This window comes from Anomalospiza imberbis, chromosome 1, assembly GCF_031753505.1.
Source record: "Anomalospiza imberbis isolate Cuckoo-Finch-1a 21T00152 chromosome 1, ASM3175350v1, whole genome shotgun sequence".
Classification (NCBI taxonomy): domain Eukaryota; kingdom Metazoa; phylum Chordata; class Aves; order Passeriformes; family Viduidae; genus Anomalospiza; species Anomalospiza imberbis.
Window position 1 is genome coordinate 21501255 of NC_089681.1, and position 21913 is coordinate 21523167.

The window sequence follows — 21913 nt, forward strand, 5'->3', positions numbered from 1 at the left end:
GAGCAGATACTTGCCCTTCCTCTCAGGGAAGGTCAAGTGTAAATGCTCCCTGGCTCTGACAAAGATGGAGTATATATGCTGTTTGAAGGACCCATTTGAGACCAATTTTAGAAAAAGTATAGGTCTTCCCTGAGCAGGGTTATTTCCACCATGACTTTCATCTCTTCACATCTCTTCATCATGATGAAAAAGTTATTTAAAAACCCCTAAAGCACTTTTACCTTTATGCAACGTTCCCCCCCCCCCCCCCATCCCACTGTTCTCACACTTAAACCAGCAAAAACATTCTTGCTCAAGCTTTCCAGAAACAATTTCACCTTTGGGCAGAGAATAAGCACATAACTTCTGAACCCAGAAAAACAGAAATTTCAGGCAGTTCGAACTGAAAGAGGAGGAAAGCTCAGGAGACTAGAATGGAAACGGTGTTGTGCAACAGAAATTACAATCTGCTGCTTCTTGCAGTGTAACTCTTACTTGACTTTCATTTATTTTTTAATAAATTGAAGTTCCTTGATGATACTGCCAGTAATAGACAACTGGCCTTTAAAAATGGCTAACTCCAAGAAAATACACAGGTATCACTTCTACACCCTGCATCTCCTTACCTCCAGAGCTTAAATACTACATCTAGGAGTAGAGTTTTAGGCATTTGAGAAAATTTAAGCTCATATAGTAGTCTTTTGCAGACTTCTGGAGTCTTGTAAGTTGAGTGACATCATATATGGGTTTAGGAACACTTTGAGTTCAGGCACTCAGATTTCTCAACCTATTTTTATTCTCTGTCATAGTGGCTGAAAATAAACCTAAATAATTTTTATTTATTTAAGCAGATTTTCTTTCTTGCAATAAGCATGTTCTAGGGACTGCAGTTCTATATATTACCAATTTTCTACTTTTACTTTTTCTTTATTGACTACTACAGAAACTGATTAGATCAGATGATGTAATTCTAAGATATCTGAGATGTTTGAAATGGCTATGGAAGCCTTTATATTTAATGTTTTATGACATGCCAAAAATCTGGAAAGTTCTCAGTTTGCACATTATTTACTGGTATCTTGCCACTTTGTAACTTGAATCAGTGAGATTGCATCTCTATTAGATAGCTCTATTTGTTGCTAATCCATTATCCTAGCCTTGTCATCATGGTATACAGGTTTTGTTTTTTTTTTAATCTACTGCACTCAGTACAATTTATGACAATCAGTGCATGGCAAATAATCTTTCACAACGGGCAAACAGAAATTTGATGGTATTCAACACTTATTTCTGTTCTGTAAATTTTGTCTCTTAGCTGTATTTATATATAATATTTATCAGTTATATAGTGGCATTTATTAATATTTTCTATTTTTGCATGCCTGATTTCTGTTTTGCTATCCATGTGTATTGCAGATATTTTAATTCATCAAAGGCTTTTATCCTCTCTTCTCCCGTTGCAAGTCAGAATGCATTTCCATACTGCATTTTTTCCAGAGGCAAAATTGATCTGGACAGTTCTCTTCCTTCCCTATGCCACTTGTTCCTACTGCCACATCAATCTTCTGCAATGCTTTTTGTGCAAATGCAGCCATCTGTGGGGCAACACTGTAAGACAGATCAGTAAAATCAGGGGTGCTAAAAATAAAGCCTCCAGGAAAAAAAATAAATTGGCAAGACAGCTGAGCTGGAAAACATAGGAGAGTGGTGAATCTTCCAACAAAGGGTGTTCTTCAGAACAAGATGAAAGAAAGATCAAGGACACAAATGTGTGTGTCAGAAGGGGAAGGGCTGAGGACAGGTTTTTCCCTAAAAATGATGGGCTGGAGACCAGATGATGACAGAGCCTGCAGGAAACATGAAATTACCTAACAAAAAAATAGAGTTTGACTTTGCCAATTTTATGTTGAAGATGATGGTTGAATATTCAGATAAATGATACCAAAGGGAGACTCAGTTGTGGGATCAGAGGCATGGAATCATTTACCCATCATATTTGATACTCTTCCAATATGACTTTAAAGAAAAGACCACCAACACATGAAATTCTGGCCCAAGGTGCTGATTTTACACTACCACATGAGACAACAGTGTTTCATATGTAAATATTGAAATTACACTGAGGCCTGCAGTCCAGATAAGCAGAAATTATGGGAAGGATATACAAAATTGAGATGAGGTTGTCTGTCTCATACCTTTCCTCCATTCCTTATCACCAAGAAGAAAAGCACTTTCCTTCCTCAGCCCTCTCTGCTCACTTCTCCTCATGTTGATACGATTTTTACCCTTCCATGTTTGACAGCATGTTGTGTGTTCTTATGCCTCCTTAGAACACACCAGATGCTTTGCTCAGAGGGTAGTATTTTTGTATTGTGATATAATACTTTGTACTTTCTGCCAGCAACTTAATTAAATACCCACAAAGGTTAAATCCTAGATGTTCTTCAGAAAGTGTTTTGGAAAGACAGGCTAGTTAGCATTCTTAAACCTTGTTTGCCTCACCAAATGCAGTGTGCATAAGGTACTTCCTCTCCGCTCAAGAGTTTGAGCAGCCCCTACTTTTCCTTAATACCTCTTTCCTTAATACCTCCTGTTCTATAATAATAAGCTACTAAGCAAGCAAACAAATGTATCTTCCTTACATACCAAAATAAACAACTGCTAGTTTTGGTGTACAGCTTGCGCAGAAAAGAGTTTCTTTCTTCCCTATGCTTAGTGTATTTTGTTAATCGACTATTTTGAGTACTTCTGATGAAAAGCACCTACTTGGCTGCAGGCTCTTTACTGCCAAGCTCTCAGCAGGGTGGCTGGCTGGAGGTTTGCTTTGTCCCTCATCAGCTTCAAGGAGAAGCCATCTCACCACCACAGTGACTGCTCAATGTCCCAGTGCAGAATTTTTAAAACACCGGGCTTCTGTTCCCCTCCTATTCTCCAGCATTAGCCAAGGTATTTCAGAATGTTTGTACTGATTTGCTGAATCCCTCTGGACATTTAGAAAGTAAAACATTACTGAACTGCTTTGTTGGCTGCTTTTGTTTTATTGGTAGCTGCACATTTGAGCTGGTAAAACGGTTTGCTGTTGCTATTCCAAAATTTGTTCACTAACCTACCATGCTATTCTATATGCTAATCTTTTTGTTTCTCTCTTCATTCTCTTTCCCTCACACACCTCCATTCTTGTCTTTTTCTCATTGTATGAGCTAATTCCCTTTCTCTAATTCCCATTTTCTGCGTCAAATCCCATATATAACAGTGTCCGAGATTTTACTCTGCAAGTTGTTGTATGTAATAAACTTCTGTATACCTTATCCAGCTGAACACAATGGCACCACTTACACGCCCTAAGTGACATGTACATATTTGCAGTATTGGAGCCTGAACAACTCACCTAGCCACTGGCTTTTACAAGCCAACAGGGAACTACCATGGTTTGTACACAACATGACAAAATTCCAGTATAATCTCATTGGTGTTACCCTTATTTTCCACTTCCCCTCCCTGTTTGTTGTAACTGCCTATTCTGTCATTTCAGATTAACTATCTCACCATGGAATCACTTGTATTTACTTTTAATTTGATGTACTGGAAGTAGGCCTATTGACTTAAACAGAACTATGCACATAAATAAAGGTAAGTATACGTGCAAGCCTTTAACTGATGGTACATTGCAAATCCCACAAGAAAAGCATGGTACATTTAATTCATTTTACTATCTTTGCACATGTTAAATGCAGGTTGGGTGATTAATAACTTTTTCCAGAGTAAGTTTTCAGGTTTCATACCAGCTTAATGGAAGAACCACTAGTCATTAGCACAGGATCAGCTCCAGTTCCACAGAATTCTGAGACGACATTGTGAATGATTAACTAGGAAAAAAAAAAGCACACGATTTAAATTCAATGTAATAATAATGTAGGCAGAGAATTCTGAAACATGCCAGAGGAGATTCGGAATTGTGCCAGAAGTGGAGGTCAGGAGCAGCAAGCCGGCTGTGGGAGAGGGCGGCAGCTGCGATAGGGTTGCATAGGGAGGGAATCCCGCGGAAGACCGCATGAAGGCCTGTAGTAAAAGAAGACGGAGAATCCGAACTCAGGGACGGGTGAGCGATACAGGTCAGCCGGAGGCAGCCCAGGGCTGGGGCTGCCGGTCGCCTGCGCCCAAGGAGCCCGGGGCTGACCGCAGCTAAATGCAGAACGGGGCCATGCCACGAAGGAAAAGCTCGGGGCTTTTGGGCAAATTCTGAGGCGGCTTCTGTTTCAAATGGCAAGAGTGGGCGAAAAGAAGGTAAAAATGTATCTTACAGCACGGAAACAGGGTTTTGTCATTTTGGCAAGTGAATTAGCGCTCAGCAGCACGACCTATTGAAATGCCCCGATAATTCATTCTTCGCCTCGCACTTTTCCATTTCCATGGGTGTGAAGCCCACGGAACTGTACATGGATATAACGTTGTACCTTGCGCTGCTACTGCAGCTGGCAGCGCTGCGGCGTCCCCCGCCACGGGGGCAGAGACACCGCACCCACCCCGCCGGCTCCGAGCATCCCCCGCGCCACGCCGGGGGCGGCAGCGAGCGGGGACCGCGGGAGGCGTCCCCGGCCCCACCGCGGGGTCCGCAGCCCTCCCGCCCGCTGGGGCCGCCCTGCCGGGGGCGGGCGAGGGGCGGCACCGCCGTGCGCGTTGAGCTCAGCGCGTCGCGGAAACCGACGGCCCGGGCGCCGCCTCCCTCCCGGGCGGCCCCGGCCCCGGCCCCGGCCCCGCGTCGCCCCGCCCCGCCCCAGCCGGGCGGTGCCGCCCCCTCCGTTCCTCACTCGCACACACACACACGCGTAGACTCACAAATAGACACACACGCACACACACGAGGCGCTTCCTGCGCGGCGCCGGGCTCGGGCGGGCGGAGCAGCGCCGCTTCCTCCCGCCGACTCACAGGTACCGGGGGTGGGTCCGCGGCGGGGCGGGGGGGCCGAGGGGCCCGGCGGTGGCGGCGTCTCCCGGCTCGGGCCTCCGCCGGCGGCCGCCGCCCTGAGCGTGGCGGCGGGTGAGGGGTGGAGCGGAACCTCCGAGCCGGAGCCGCCTCTGGGCGGGAGCCCGAGCCCGGGGGGCAGAGGGCCCGAGAGCGACCTGGGGACCGGGGGGAAGTCGGCGGCGTCCCCCGCTGCTGCTCACATTGCTGGAGGGTGAAGTCATCGTGCCCATTGTCTCCCCCCCGGGCGGAGCCAGCGGCCCGTGGCGGAGGAGGGGGGCACGGCCGGCCCCCAGGGCTCGGGGAGCCCCGGGTGGGTCCTGCTCGGCCCCGGCGCGGCGGACGCGGTGTGCGGGGAGGAGCTGCCGCCCTCCGCCAGCCTGGGTGGGCCGCGGGGCCCCTCGGCCGGCGCCGCGCTCCCGCCGCCCGGCAGCGGCATCGGGCCGGGGGCCTGGGAGCTCCGGCACTTGAACTTGGGGCACCGGGAGACCGGCAGAGGGAGAGGAGCGCGAGCAGCTCCCGGGCCTCCGGCACCCCGCGGCAGCGTTCGCGCCTCCCCGCGAAGAGTTTCTAGTTGACCTCTCTGTGGTCTGCTGCCCACCCCGGATCCGGTGGGTCGGAGGAGTGGAGGAGTTTGCAGGGATAGAGTATCTCGGCTGTTAAGGCGGTGGGGGACGAGCAGAGGGAATAGCCTGCGTCCTGCCGAGGGTTTTCCTTGCATAGGTCCTTCTGCAAAGCTGGGAGTTTTCCACCTAGCCGTTTGCTGTACACACATAGCAGCTACTGCAGGCGCCCGTTCGAAGGATGGGGAGGATTTGGTAGCAAACAGTGTGAAAGCCAGCGTGCATGTAAGTGAGCTGAAGAGGTGATGGCTGGCAAAGGGAAGGCGTCCTTCTGCCTTTCTCGTTCTCCTCCAGTACTGCCTCCTGACAGAAAGAAATGGGGCTTTGCCAGAGGGGTAGTAGTGGAATGGAGTTATGGGGTTAGACCAAAGGGACAGTAGTAGAATGCTGTTAGTGCTGAGCAGAGAAATCAAAATTTGAAGCCTTCATGTCCTTGTGGTTGCTTATTGGATATGTGCCTGTGTTTCTCCATGAGGAGCACAACAAATCTTGTTTCTTTTAAAATAGTGTAGTTGGCATTGGTACTGATCAGAGCTTTATCTCAGCTGTCATCAAGGATAGCATTATTTTATTAAGCACGGTTTGGGGAAACGCATCTTGCAGGGTTTAATTCTGGAGACAAAACTAAATATAAATTAATTTTGAAAATTCATTTCCCCCCTCAGTGTTTTTTAAATAACTAATCTTTTTTTTTGCAAAGAACCATATTTCACTGTCCATTTAAATGTTTCTTAGTAAATTCGTTGGAAAAGAAAGTTTCTGATTTAATATCCAGGTCAGACTGAAGTAAAATTCTGAATTGCCCAGCTAACAGAATTCACTTGAATGCTTAGAAATGATGGCTGTGTAACATTACTTAAAAGTTTACAAAATCTGCTACTTATTTAACTGTAAACATTTAAATGCTTGTACTTCAAGCTTTCAGAAAGCTGAGAAAGCACTTTTTTATTTTTAATTGCATGTGAACTCAGCCTGTTTGTCCAGAAAATGAAAGTTTTGCTTTTACACAATGATAATAATGCTAATCTTAAAAACAAGTTCAGTAAAAGGCTTACATATGTATAACTCTCCTGTGTGCATATTTCTTGAAGTATGCCAGTTTCAACTGCATTTTATACAATTCAGCATTTATCAAATGCTGAATTCAAAGCTGTTTTGTTTATGTTGTCAGCCATTTTTGATTTTGTGGACATAAGATCATAATTTTTAAAAGAAGGAATTGAAATGTTTAAGTGTGTTTTTCTTCTCTCTCCTTCAACTTAAATGTGTCAGACAAATGACACATTCCTTATGCAGAGCAATCATCAGATTTTGATTAATTGTACTAGCTGAGGCTCAGGAGGAAAGAAGATGCTTGACAGATGTATTTGTTTACCTTCGTAGTGTGTACAAATTCTGGTCTCTCCATTAGTAAATGAATCATTAAAACTCCCTTAGCTATGGGATTCCCAGTTAACATTAATAAATGTATTAGGAAAGCTTGTTTTATGTAAATAGTATCAACCTGTGAAAGAACACAAGCCCTTGAATTCTTTTGGCAGTTAGGTAGTCTTTTGTGGTGGAAAATATATATGTTTTTTTTCCCCCGTATTCTTAATTAACAGCATTTAGCTACTATTCCCCTATGAGAAATAGAGGAGTTACTATGAGAAAAACTTCAGACTGAATTTGTTTGAGTAGGTGATTCTTCCTAACTAGTAGGTTACAGTAGGTAGGGTTTTCTCCCCTGTTTACTGGGCCTGTTTGATCCATGCTTAGTCTTATTAAAGTATTCCTTACAATGATCCAACACACACACCACCCCCCTTCCCTCCAGGATGACAGTGTAGGATGCCTAAATCTTTTCACAGGACATCTGAATCCTGGTTTGGAAGCACTGAGAAAGATCTTTGAGCTCTGAAGTACAACTGTAGTGCTCTGGGCCACTGTCCTCTGAAGGCCTTTAGCCAAGCTGGTTGTCTCCATTATGGAGTCAGTTTACTCTGGCCCATGGTCAGACATCCATATTAGCTTTGTGATTTGTTTTCTGAATTGTACCTAAACATCATATACTGGCCTAGCAGAATAAATTTTAATACCTGAATTAAATGAGTGATGGATACATGTTTTGGGTCCTACTCCTAGTGTGATTTCTGGTTTGTAGCTGAGATGTGAGTCAGTCCAATTCTTTCTGAAGGTCAGTGAAAGCTCTTTGAATGATTAATAAAAGTATTAATTTTAACACTGGCTTATCCATAAAGAAATTGATTTCAGTTTTTTGCTTGTGTTTGTCTTAGCTCTGTTTCCATTGTGCCTTCTGTGTTAACTGATGGAAGATGTGTAGCTGAATGAATCAGTGTACCTAATACAGCTTCAAGACACTGGGATTGGTGTTGATCTTACTGCTAAAAGCATGTGAATTGCACCTGGAGGTAGACTTCTACCAAGAAGGTAAAAAGTTATATTCAGTCTTGGAGAACTGATTGTTTTTATTAGTGTTGCAATGTACCATTTTTTCTCCCAGTAGGAAGAATATGGAAGAGGTTGTATCAGTACCTCTTAAAACGGTTGTTTGGGGTTTTTTTAATGCTCCTGTTTTTCACAAGAGGAGACTTTGTTTTATTTCTGAGTCTCTGAAGTGGAAGTTTTATTCCTGTTTTGTTCTAATTTTAGTTAATTTCGAGTAATTTGTATTTTAAATCATCAGTGAAATAATCTTTAAGGAAAAACTTGTACCTTTTTGTGTTGTGTATAGATTATACTTCAGATAGTGTTGTGCTCTACTTTAACCCAGAAGGAAACTTACAAGTAGAATTACACTCTTCCCGCTTAAGTATTCACTTGAGGGATTATTTCAGCAGAAGATTTCTTCAGGCACTTAAAATAATTATTTTATTTCTTGGAGCATTGTAATAATAAATAGGTATTTAGTCTATTGCTGGTATTTATGGATTGACAGATTTCTTCCAAACTTCTGTAAACTAATGTTCACGTCGTCATTGCAGATATTTTTGTAAGTTTATTTTTTAGTTGATGGAAAGAGACGTTGTGGAAGAGATTTCACTCATCCGAGTCATAAGGTGCCTTAGTCTTTTCTTCAGTGATCTTGATTGTTTCATGTACATTTCTGGCAATTCTCAAGCACTTCATAATTGTGTTCTACCTTGGATTTGGTTGCTGGTCCTTCTCTGGCATGGGTTGCTTGCTTTTTCTGGGTTTTTTTTTTTTTTCCTCTTAGTGCAAGTACTGACCAACCAAAGCAATGGGTGTCTAGCAAGATCTGTAGATTTTGGATGGGACTAGAATATTACAGGTCTCTACAAGAAGTTTTCTTCCTGTTGTAAGCATGTCTTATGTCAGCTTTAGAATGGTCTTTGAGTTCTTCAAAGTAGAATTTGCAGAAGGAAGGAAAGCCCCACAGTTGCGCTGTGAGATGTCATTTGTGATACCACCCTTAGGTCTTCCATCGTTAAGGCAAGTGAGAAGGGCTTTGAGTGTGTTTTGCTTTACCTTTTTACCTTCATTGATGTTGTAGCATACGTCTTAGAAGAACTAACTGTACCTTGGAGCTTATCCATGGAACAAGACTAAGTAGGAGTACTTTCATTTTTGGTTACTTTTTTTGTAATGGAGAGATTACTGTGGACTTTTCCACTTTTAAACTGTGGTTTGAAGTCAGTCACCTGCTGGGCAGCTGGTAGCCTCCTGCTGGATGTGTAGCCAAACACAAAATGAGAATAGTTGTTGTGGGTTTTTGGGTTTTTTTGAAGGGCAAGTTTCTGGAGATTCACTTTGCATCTAGACATACTGCACCAGTCTGGAAAGCTGATATAAGAGTTATTTTAACCTAAAGCAACTTTAGCAAAATTACCTAATGAAATGAGCTTAAAGTTTCATATATACAGGTGTTTCCTCAGGCATTAAAACTTCCTCTCTTTAGAGGCTGGCACATCCCCTAATGATGTCTTCAGCAAGACATTTAAAGGGCATCTTGCAGAAATAAATGTTTGTACCAATTGAGTTTGGTATAGTCACTTGTTTTTGCTTCCTAAATAGAGCACAACTCTGTTAATGCAAGTATCCTGTTATTGTTCAGCACAAACTGTCATTGTGGGACTATGTCAGTTCTATTCTGCTTCCATTTATAGTTGAGACAAATTACTGTTAAACAAACATTTTTCCATAGGTCCTTTAGTTGCTCCCATAAGGCAGATAAGAGCTTACTCTAAATTGGAGCGCCTAGCTGTCCCCTTTTGTCGTTCCATTTAGTGGATGAAGAACTGCTTCAGCAAAAGGACTAACTCTGGGGAAATTGTATGTAGTAAGAAGCATGTTGTTTTGTTCTCATTGTGTTTCACTGATGCTGCATATCCTTAATAAATAAAATTACCACTTTTAAGTTTCTTGGTTAATGATAAGATTTTTCACATAAAAACAAACTGTGAGCCACATCAAGTAATCAAATTTTATTTTTATCCTAAAATGCTTTATATGTCAGACTGTTGCAGCTGTAGTGTTTAGTGTATTGTGTACAACTTCTGTGTAATACAAATTTACCTTGCACATATTTTCAAGAAATGTTTTTTAGGGAGTGCAAAGTGGTCTTGCGCCTTGGGGATCTTCTGAACAGTGGAGGTTCAGGTGGAACTGAGGGTTTTAGTTGAGGCATGGGGCTTTGGCAGTGCTGCCTGCTAGTGTTCTGGATATGATGGCACCACAGCACTAGTGCTGCTGTGCCTTGTTTTTATTTTTAAGTATTTATACAAAATAACCTTGTTAACTGCTCTTAGACAAATAAGAGTCTTTCATAGCACCATAACAGTTGCATTCCAGAGGAAAAGACACTTGGTGTTGCCATGCCTAAATGCGTCATTAATCTGTTTCCTTTGCTAAAAGTACATGGTGCTCAGAACTGACTGTATATTTCTGTGAAACTGGACAAGGGGAGGGATGTTTTGGCAGATCTTGTGCAGTATGACCATTCAGGATTCAATCTCAGGAAGAAACATTTATACTCTTTTTAAGAAATAGAAGGCTTTTATTTTGTGAAAATTAGATAGTTGAGGAGTGCTTTAGGCTTTTTATGACCTGCCAATTGGGGCCATATGCCAAGGCTGTATTCAGTGTTGCAGCTCTTCCTTGTATCAAGATCTAATAGGACTTTCCCAGTAAATGTTTTATTGAGTATTAATTAACATCTGTACAGGAACCGTGTATAATAAGTGACGATGCTGACAGAGAGTGGTTTTTGCAACACACTGTTTGGCTTTTCTCCTTCATATCAAAATGCATTATATAGGGAACTTCAGGCGTCCCTCAGACTTCCGACAGTGGAAGAACATTTGGATGGGAATAAATAGTGATTGTGGTGACATCATTCTACTGGCAAAGATGAAGCCTGATAACAAACATTTTCTACTGGTCGGCCATTGGGAACTATCGTACTCTGAGTCTGCCTTTCATGTTTCTGTGATAAGCAATCTAATACATTGATCAATGCAAAGAAATGTGTCTGGAAGTAGAGCATGTTCAAGGTTACTTTATTTTTAGATTGTGTACTGGAAAAATAACTTTAATCAGTGTTCTCCACTGAGTGACCTAATGGCGGTGCTCTGATTTTGTGTTCTACTATACTATTAAATCAAATATAAACAGAATAAAGCATTTTAAATGACCTTTTTTTTCTTGAGTTGAAGACCTTGCTTCAGTTTACTGAGACAAGCAGCTACCTTTCATTTTACCTGTGAAGCTGTATCTGATACTTACTTTTTGTTTGACTTTGCTTTTTTCAAAAGAAGAAGCTAAGCTTTCCTTTATATGATACTGCTAAAAACATCTTGGGAGACCAGGAGCCCTTTTACTCAGGGTCAGAGACGGAGGTATCAAACTTCTAGATCCTTTTTAAGTGAAGGGAATGACAGTGCTTATAGTCTGTGAAGCCAGACTGTTGCTTTACTAAAGTGTAAGATTTTACAGTCAGTGTAAGTTTTACCTGTGGGACAGCATAGAGGGGAGACCTAAAAAGCTGTTGTGCATGCTGCTCTTCATTTCACACCACCATGATTTTAGGCCATCTGCATTTTGATTTAGAGGTTTTAGTGCCTAATGACAAAAAGTATTTCCCTCCTAAAGTTCCTATATGACTAGTTTGGTTTTTTTTAAAAATCTCCTCTCTTTCTTCACCTTCCTGTTTCTATTTGCAATTGCACTTTCTTCCCTTTATGTGCCAGTATGCTTTGTTTGGCCTCGTCTGTGGTGGTTGTGCATAGCTGCAGAAAAGCAGACTTTGCCTTCTGTGACCCGACACCAGGCAGAAATTCAGCCAGGGCAAGAATAGAAGAGAGCTTGTAAACTCAGCACAGGAGTCCTGAGTCTTTCCATTATTAACAATTAAAGATGATTCCAAGATAAATTAGGTAATGGATTAACTAACTCATGAAAAGAGAACAAGGATAAACAAAGAGAAATATCCTGCTTTGCAAGAATTTAGATTATTAGGATTACATGCTGCCTGCATGTCTGGGAAAGAAAGAACAAACTTCCCTGTTTTCAGTGTTTAATTTATTTAGTAGATAAGGTATATGATGTGCCAGATTAATTCATCAACAAAAGATAAGTTTAAGCTTTGCAGGAGGTGTTTTTACTGGGGAATGGGTTAAAGAAATAGAGGCATCCTGTTTTGTCCTGCCCAGCAATGCTACAGCTTTTTCTTTACTACAGTAAGCAGTGAAAACGGTTTCTTCCTGCCTCCTACACCCTGTCCTAATCAGCATAATATCTTGGCTGTATCTAGACCAAGAACTGTTGATTGAGTAAAACACAAAGACAGTGACATGGTTTTGTTTTCATTGTTCCTTTTTTCTGTTTTGTTTCTGAGGTGTGAAATATTGCTGGGTTTTTTTTTTTTAGGGCTATACAGTCATATCCTTTTTCTTATCTCGGATGTCATACAGTATTACCTTTCTGTTTTAAGGGTAACAAATGATTTGATATTTGTTAATAAAAAATACAAAAATATTTTTGTATTTTTGTTGCAACCTAAATTATCTTTCACAAGCTGTGGGGATCTTTGCACTTTGCTTTTTAAAGCCACTTTATGGAAAATTACACATGCACAATTAATGTAGAAGCCACAATATGCTGCATTTGTGGGATGGATTCTCTTAAACTATCTGTAAGTTTGCTTTTGTTTCTCTCTGATGGATAAAAATAAGAAAAAATATTGGTAATAAAGAATATTTGATATGGTATTTCTCACAAAATGGTGAAAATGCACCTCTGACTATGCAGATGAATAGTTTCATTGTGCTAAAAATCATTCCGTGAGAGAATAAATTAGAATCACGAAAGGAAGGAGCTTCCAATTGGCAGTACAGTGAACAGAATTGCAACACTTCAGGGGAAGCTTGGGTAGATTGATGCTTTTATCTGTAAAAATACACTGTGGGTAGTGAAACTCTTTGTGAAATACAGTCCTTTTGAAGTCAGAACTATTCACTTTAAAGTTCATCCCTGAAATAGGATGCTTTGTAAAGTGTTGCTATAGATTAGTACCTGGATATGGGTGATTTTGGAGTATTAGGTGATGAAGTCTTGTTTTGGTGATCTGATTTTCCTTCAAAAAAAGGGGTTTTATTAGATTTAACTTCATTATTACAAGTGTCAGGTCATAAAAACAGTTCACTGGATTATGGCTTTGAGTATGTATTATTGAAGTCAGTACCTACTTGGAGTAACTTTAATTTACCTTATATTCATTCTGCAAAGCAGTGTATTTTGCAGGTAAAGAATGGCTCTGGTTTTCATTGTGTATAGAATGCAAGAACTCTGTCTATTGTAAAGACAGGGAAAATAGTTTTAGGATGCTGGTAGTTTAACTGTTTCTCAGAAGCCATGATAATGAGTGCACTAGAAATACTGGAAAGGGCAAAGTATGCCTTCTGCAGCAATTACATGACTAGTTTGGCCAGGCTTTGAAATGTGAAGGATTGTACATGTAGACAAAAAGTGAAACTGTGTCTGCCACTGCACGCAATTAATTGTAATTTTAAGGTTTCAGGTAAAAGTCTCAAATGTTAAGAAAGGCCAGAATTAAAGTTGAAGAAGTAGCCATAGCTGGATTATCATTTGTGCCTACCTTTATTCAGTTACTGTTCTTAATTATACAGCTGTGGTTTTTTGGGTTTTTTTTCCCCCTGCAGAAGGATTATTCAGAACACACTTGCTGTCTCTACTGGGACATCCATCTACTTTGGGCAGAAATAAACCTAGTCTCTAGGGCAATTCTTTCCATTGAATAAGAAATATAAGGCAAATAGAGCAAAGAAAGTTTTTTATCTTGTCTGAAATAGACATCCGAATCTTGGCGGTGTTTGGTCGGGGTGGGGATGTGTGTACACTATTGATACTGCAGGTATCTTTGAACATATTTACTGTGTAACATGCCCAAGAACTTATTTTCATTTAGGCTATCTCAGGTCAGGCATCTGAGGTGGTAAATAAATTAATCCTTAATCACGTTCTAATATTGTATCTGTTAACAGGGATAATAACCATGCTACTTCAGTGGAATGAGTATGGTTTTGACTATTTCAGCAATATGAGTCTGACATACTGGTGCTCTGCAACGATTTACAGGGAAATCAATTTCTGCTTTCAATGTAGCATTATGCAGTAGTTATTTATTTGTTTATTTATTTATTTTTATGGGGGGCACAATGAGTAAGGATAAACAAAATCCTAACCCGTGACTTGATAAGTGTGTACCAGGCAAAGATATTACTGGGGGGAAGGGATAAAAGCCATGCAGTGAAACTGTCATAACGTACTTCAGCAATCATTTCCAAATGTAACTTCATCAAGTAGAGAGGATTATTTCTAATATAGTTTGTGTGTTGTTTTCTATCCATTAAAAATAATAACTGAAGTCATATCAGGAAGTTTGGAAGTTACTCACTAGGGAAACTGCTGCTGTTTGAGCTAGTAGTATTTAATAATACTATGTCATGCTTTATAGGGATTGACCTGAGACAGTATGATCTGCATGCTTGTAGAGAGTGTTTTATGTCTGTCTTTGGACTGTAGAGGATGGGCAATAGGGGAAGGCTTGCTTTGGTGGTACATGCTGCTTTTGCTGCTTCTTCTTTGTCACCAGCAATGTAACTTTGACTTTCTGCGTCATTAACAGTGTTTTATGCAAATCCTGTTCATATTTAGCCAGTTAAGATGTTTGTTAGGATGGTACCTTAGCTGATCTAAAATCATATCCTTTTCAATACCTAATCTGATGTCTTTACTTTTTCTCTCCTGTGATTTGGAGATGCTTTCCCTCTCTGTTTCCTGTTTGACTACTCTGTAGAATCTTTCTTGTCTTTGTTGGCTTGTTTTCCTCTAGTGTTTGTGATCAGCCAGTCCATTCTGTCTCTCATATATAATCTCTTATTACTTATGCTAAAGTTCACAGATTACTTGCCCAAACGACACTGTTGGTTTCCTCACTTTGCAGTCCCTTTTTTTTTCTAACATTTTTGTCTTTAGCATACTCTTATGGAGTTGCTGTTCAACCGTCCAGTTTCGGTGCGGGTTTCTGCCTTCCTGGCAGCCACCATTTTGACTCTTGTTAAAATTACAACACTGTTTAGGTTGAAATCCCACCCCCTCCACATTTGGTTGAAGTTTCTTCTACATTGCTGCCACTTATTAGTTGGATGTTGGAAAGCATAAGTCAGTTTCCTACCTTTCTTTCCTGGTACTTTGATCGAGGCATAATGTTCACCTCGAAGTGAAAGGAAGATTCTATTCAGTTCCAGGTTGGATCAAGTTTAGTAGAGATATTAGCAGATAAAATACATGCTATTTGCTGAAGACTGGGTATCCTTTTCTCATATTCCCAAAAACTTGCAAGCAGGTATATATTCACATTGCTGGAAAGATGATAAAATATACATCCAAGTTACAAAGGCCGGAATTCAAATTCCAGCTTCAAAATGTGCTAGTGTTGAACATTTCCAGAGAAAATACTGCAAACTTTTGATTTATTTTTTCTTCTAGCATAATTTTCTCCATTAGATTGTTGTGGTTTTTTGACCTGTGGTGGTTTTTTGTTATTGTTTTAAGTACTTTGGTTGAAATAAAAGTTCTAAAGAAGATTCTGGAACTTTCAGCCCAGTTTACTTGAGAAGATTCTAAGCAGGCTGGAAGATAGGATGTTAGTGTGGGAAGTGTCAGGCTGTCATAATAATAACTAGTCTTTCTTTTAACAAGAAAATACTGTCTTTTGAAGTAAATTACTTGCTAAACTCTAAAAATTAGGTGAGTCACAGTGTGTTTAACTTACTACTTTATTTTCTGTTTTCAATAGCATGGTTGTATTTTTCCAATTGGAGTTAATCTGACTGTGTGCTTGCATTCTCCTCCCCCATAACATCTGCTGTTTAACCATGAGGTGCTGTATCCATCCTTGCTTTACAAGTCTGCTGCTGCTTTTTGTAGGACTGCTGTACTGTTTGGTGAGCTGCTGGTATCCAGCACCTATAGAGTGAGTTCTGGTAAATGATTGCCTTCTGGGAGTTAGTGTATAAGCTAGTTTGGAAACTTGGCTGCTAGCAAAAGGGTGTTGTTAATTTAGCAAATAGCCACAGTGATTTAAAATGTTAATACTTGTTACCACCTTCTATTTATTAATGACTTCTCTTGGAATTTACTAACCTACAGCCATTCACATAATGCAGTGAGTGTCCCTGCTCCTATTCAGATCCAAAGATTCAGCTTAAACCTCTGTTTCAGACAGTTTAAACCAAATGCCTGACCTCGCTCTGAAGAGTGAAGGGTGGTCCTTCGTGCTTCAGGGTGGGTTAACCTGCAACAAGAGATAGCATGGGCCACTGCTTGTACTAATTTAATCCTCTGAAGCTAATTCAGTGGGGGCTCCTTCTGTAGGATCTGAAAATATGTAGTGAAGCTTACTGAGCATAGAGTTCCTCTGAGAGCCTCTTGCTCTGTATATTGGAAAAGTTGTATTCTCTTTAGTATTTAAATATTTTAGTATTTTAAAACGCATCCATTTCTTCCTATCTACCAACATTCATGTTGATCTGCCGTGTCTCTGTCCACACTGAGTTGCTTTGTGCATTGCTGGAAGAAATTATGTTAAAATACAAAAAACCTGCAAGCTGCCTAATTGCACATTAATAGAATTTTGTAAATATATTTTTTCCTGCTGAAATACATTTCTTAAAGCTATATTTAGCTTAATTAGTCTTAAACAAGTCCAGATGTTACTGTAACTTGAGTGATAACTGATTTATAAAATAGGAAGTATCTTTGAATTAAAACTGAAAGCACGTTGAAAACAAGCAATGTAGTATCTCATGGAATTATGCAACCTAGCTTAAAGGGGGATTTTGTGTTGTTTGTTTGTTTGAACTAACGTGTCCTGTAGGTATTTTACTACATTATTTTGATAATGCTGAGGATTTTCTTCATATATTTACAGCTTGAAGTGACATTGGTGTTTTCTTGTCACTGTGATCATTTTATTTTATGCTTAGCCACAGAGCATGCATGACTTGCTAGTACTGTGAAATAATACCCTGTGGTTGCTTTCTTTTAATAAAGTAGCAAGATAAATATTAAATTATATGTTCTAGCAGGTAACATAAGGAAATGCTTGAAAGATCTCCTAGGCTGACATAAAGTTTGTTTCTCAGAAGTTTAAATAGCTTTTTCAATGCAATTATATATACCTGCTTCCTCTAATGTATTTGTGTAATGTTTTTCTTTGGAACTGTAGGAGGAAATAAATGGTTTCAAGTAAGCAGTGAAGCTCCTGACTTCAAAGTACTTATTTCAAAAGTGAAACAACTCTCCTTTCTTAAATAAATAAAAACCAAACATTCCTTCCCATCTTACATTTTTTATTTGTATGTATAAATCTGGAGGGATTTTCATCTTGAGTCTTTCATAGCAAAAGAACTATTACTTTTGAACACCTCAAATTAGATTATATTATGGACATGATCTAGTGGTGGACTTAGCAATGTTAGGTTAACACTTGGACTCAATGATTTCAGGTCTTTCCCACCATAACTGATTCTGTGAATTTGTGTTGGAAAAGGTTTACTGGGCTTATTCTAATATTTCATATCTTTATTATAGTAGTGTAAATAGAAAAGTTTTCCATGGAGAGGAGCTCCCTGGTTGAAAGAAGCAATACAGATAATTTTTTTTTGTAGTGGTACTGCAGGGCAGTGTCTTTTCTTCTTCAGTGACTTCTTACCTGGAGTATCCCAAAAACAGACTAGATAGCATCTATCTCATGCTTTGCTTAACCAGGATATTACTTAAGGAATATAATTAAAATAGAATAGTTTTTACTGGCAAAGGTTGATTAATTAGGATGTCTGCAGATACTTGATTTGCAAAGGCACACAAATACGCAACATTCTTGCACTCCCTTTCGTTTTCATTTTTCTTACTACAGCTACAGTATTGAATGCTCCTGAAATTCTGTCATGTTTAGGTTTCACTGCCAGTTCATTTCTTCTGCAGATCTGACCTGTGAAGACTGCTTCCCCACATTCTCCTGGGATGCCATGTGTTTAATATTCTTGCTGTGTCTGTATAAGTGTGTGCTTAGCATTTTGAAAGACATGATGCTTTTTGTTTGCTTTGGTCTGTTTTCACAACTTTTTATTAAAGTGTTTTCCTTTTATATTATGCTCTGTAGTGAAGTGCTTTCAGCAATCTCTTGGAAATAATGTAATTTCCAAGATTTTTACTAGTTCAGGTGTATTTCATGGCAACTTTTTGGTAGCTTTGGAGAAATATTTATCATGTTCATGATTGGTGAGGTATTTTATTCTTGTTGATAAGCCAGAGCAGGTGTGAACTTCATACAAATACAAGGATTATGTTTCATAAACCTAATGTTCTCACTGGCTCAGTAATTAGGCTGACTTCATCTTGCCTTTATTCAGGGCATAATACTAAATATTTGTATCAAAATTTTGAAATTATTTGGCGCAAGAAATCTCTGGCACAGCTAGATGGGATTGTACTTCGATTCAGTAGAATAAAGCTACTTTAATTATTTTTTAAGGAAGCTTTTCTTCACAAGCTTGTTTATTGGTTAGAATCAGTTACATTGTAATAGACTATATTGCTTTCTATCATGTATTTGGTATTTTGGGAAAGATTAAAAATAAAAACCAACATATTTGTTGGAAAACTGAGATACTATGCACATTTATATGGCCATAAAATTTTAACTTCAAGGTTTTCTGTGTGGTTTAACACTTCTAACTAGCTTGTTCCTCAGCAAAAATTGTAGGCTAATACCCTTTTTTAAAAGGCAGACTTTGAGTTACTAGAACATCTGAAATCCAAGGCATCAGTTTAAAAATTCTCCTTCTTGCCCGTTGTGATTACAGACTATTCTATAGCTAATTATTATATTTCTGAGGCATTTAAAATAATGAGGAAAAATAAGATTTGGAATAAAAATTCTTTTGAATAATTGGATTGGTGTTACAATATAAGATTGCTTTAAAATTTAATTAATTTGATAAAATGTGTGGACTATTATAGATGTTATACATAATGAGAAGGGAATATGGAAATAAGAGTGAGTTACTTTACCCTGTTCTGTGGAGGAAAAACAAAGAAAGGTGAGTGATATGCAGAGGATCAGAGTGCTCCTGCTATATTCCTTTCTTTTTTTGTAGCTGATATGGTGATTGACAGGAGTTCAAATGTCCCCTCCACTTTTAAAATGAAACCAATCTGAATCCAAGTTGCTTCCTCAGCCCGGACTAGGTAAGGACATAAATTATATGTTGGTTTGGGGAGACAAGTTCATTTCTGACCCCTCTGGGTGACTGGTGAAAACTTGGCAGCCTGGGATTAAATCGGTGTCAGCTGAAAGACATCCACCGTGCTCCAGGGCGATTCTATCCCACCTTTAATAATGCTTCACAAATGAGGAAAAAAATGTGCTGTCAATTTGCCATAAAATTTATTATTAAGACAAAAACTGTGCCTGCTCAGGATTCAATTTTGTTAATTTTCTTCCCCCATAGATTAGTTTTGACTGGGAGGGCTGGGGGGCAGGGAGAATATTCTGGTGCAAAGTTTAAATTGAAGTGATTAGTGTGGTCTCTAGTTGGGGTTATAGCCTGGTTTTGTTGTTCTTTTGTATGTGCAATTAGACAGCTGTCTTAAAATGTCATGTGACATCATGAATCAAAATAATCTGGCTATTGACTGCCATTTTGATTTTTTGTGGAAAGGGTTTCTCTTGAATAGCTAGCTTCTCTTTTTTTTTTTTTTTTTTTGACATGGTTATTTTTCACAGGCCAGAAGAAATGGTGTTCAGGGGTGACAGGATTTTGTATTTGCATGGGAAAGTGATTTCAGAGCTTGTTGGTGTCATTGTATGTTACTTCTCACAGTTCATTGAAGGATGTCCTAGTGAAATGTAAATGTATTATTAACAACATATCTATAAAATGGAGGCCCAGAGTTGTTGGAAATAAAGCCTCTTGTGTGGCAAAGCTGGAAAGAAAATGAAGGGTTTACTGTAATTTGGCACTGATGCTTGTTTGGCAGCCCTCCCATCTTTCTTATCTTGGCTGGTGTTCCATCTGTCAGTGAACTTGGATGTGGATCATGATGCATCAGAAAGGCACCTGTGATATGACATAATATAAAGAAAAAGAAGACCCAAATCTGTTTTCCTTTTCTGAACAATCCATAGTTACTCTACTATCTCTTAAAACTATAATTTTTAGATCAATTTGTCTGTTGACGTTCCTGTCACTTTAAAAAAATAATTAATGTTATGTATGATCAAAAAAATTCATGGTGTTTCTTCTGAAGGTTTGTTATTTCATCCGGATTCATATCCTGGTTTTCTGCTAACCACTGACAAAAGGCGAAACAAGTATTCTCCAACTGTTTGTTTGTAAATCTAGAAAATATGTAATTCACTGTATAACAGGTGGCTGTGTGTGGCTGTAAATGATGCAGACATTTATGCAGTATTTCCCTCCGTCAGCCTCTGGTCATGCACTTGCTTCCCTGGCTAACACTGCTGTTCCAAGGCTTCACATCTTTCTAGGTGGAAATTCAGTTCTGATGTAAGAAAGATGAGGATAAGTTAGAACTTCTGTCCTCATATTATAGTGTGAGAACAAGAATATATTCAGTTGGATTAGTACCAATTAAGTACTGATTTTTGAAGGAGCATTTTTTTGAGCTGTGTTTCATTAGGCTGTTGGGCTCATTGCCATAGATTTTCTTGGGCATTCACAGTGCTGAGAGAGATTTGATATTTATATGGATGGCAGTATAGAAGGTACTAGAACATACTGGCTGGGAGATAAATGTACTTTTTGAATCTGAAACCACTTTGACAAGTTAAAAGTTTGTGTTTAGGGCCTGGGACCAATAGAAAATTTGTTGCACCTGTCATTTGCACAATGGAGTCTTACATAGGCTGCAGACAGGATCCCGAACTCTTAAAATTGGGAGCAGCTTGTTACATTCTGGTGAACTCGGAGGGTAGTTGGGAATGCAGATTTGTTTTAAATAACAGCATGTGTTTTCTCATGTCTACTGATAGCTTGAAATGTATTAAAATTGTAACATTTTAACACATTCTCCTGTGATTTATATTTGAGTAAAATATAGATTGGCCTTTAAAAATAGAGATTGGCCTCTTCCTATTGAAAGAACATGTCTTAGACAAAAGCTACATCCCCTCACTTTCAATCAAGTGCCTGAGCACTTCCGACAGACTTTTTTTTAGCATGATGTAGTTTATTCTGTAATTTGCAAATTTATGAATTAGTAGACAGTTGGATGTTTGCAGTTTCTTTTACAAAACATAATCAAATTTTGTAATTGCTTGAACAGCTTTTTTAAAATAAAATTGGGGATTAGATTAGTATATTATTGAAATCCTTTTAGAACTTATATTTCTGGATTAGTTTGAATGATAATGTAGCTGGCTTGGCCTTTTACATATTTATTTCTTGTTTAGGGAAGATTGCTTCAATTTGGAGAAACAAACCAAGGCCTTCAAGCTTTTGAAATAATCTTATCATAACCTTTCCTTCTAAAGGTATCAACATTTCCCTGTTACAATTTACAGAGTCAATACATTAAATTCTTTGAAATTGTTTTTGTCTGTTTTTTATCAAGCATTTGTCTTTCCTTCTAGATACATATGTCTTTCCTTCAAGGATGAGAAAGGTGTACTGTTGAATGGCATTAAATACCTCCAGGCTGCCATTACAGACCATATATTTTGCCAAGCAAAGGAAAATGTAAAGGGTCTTTCTTTAGTGATGTCAGTCCTGTGGAGGAT

The 21913-nt window shown here is 39.2% G+C and overlaps 1 protein-coding gene across 3 annotated transcripts in view; it reads left to right on the plus strand.

The window, feature by feature from the left end:
* Positions 1-3586: 3586 nt before the first annotated feature.
* RNF19A (ring finger protein 19A, RBR E3 ubiquitin protein ligase) overlaps positions 3587-21913 on the plus strand; it is a 59286-nt gene continuing 40959 nt past the window's right edge. The window contains exons 1-2 of one of the 3 annotated variants that reach the window (XM_068183848.1): positions 3587-3609; positions 7842-7995. The gene's annotated coding sequence lies outside the window, so the exon portion shown is untranslated. Of the gene's footprint in view, positions 3610-4833; positions 4909-5663; positions 5791-7841; positions 7996-21913 lie in introns of those variants that run through there. The other 2 variants (XM_068183833.1, XM_068183841.1) reach the window with 2 other exon arrangements.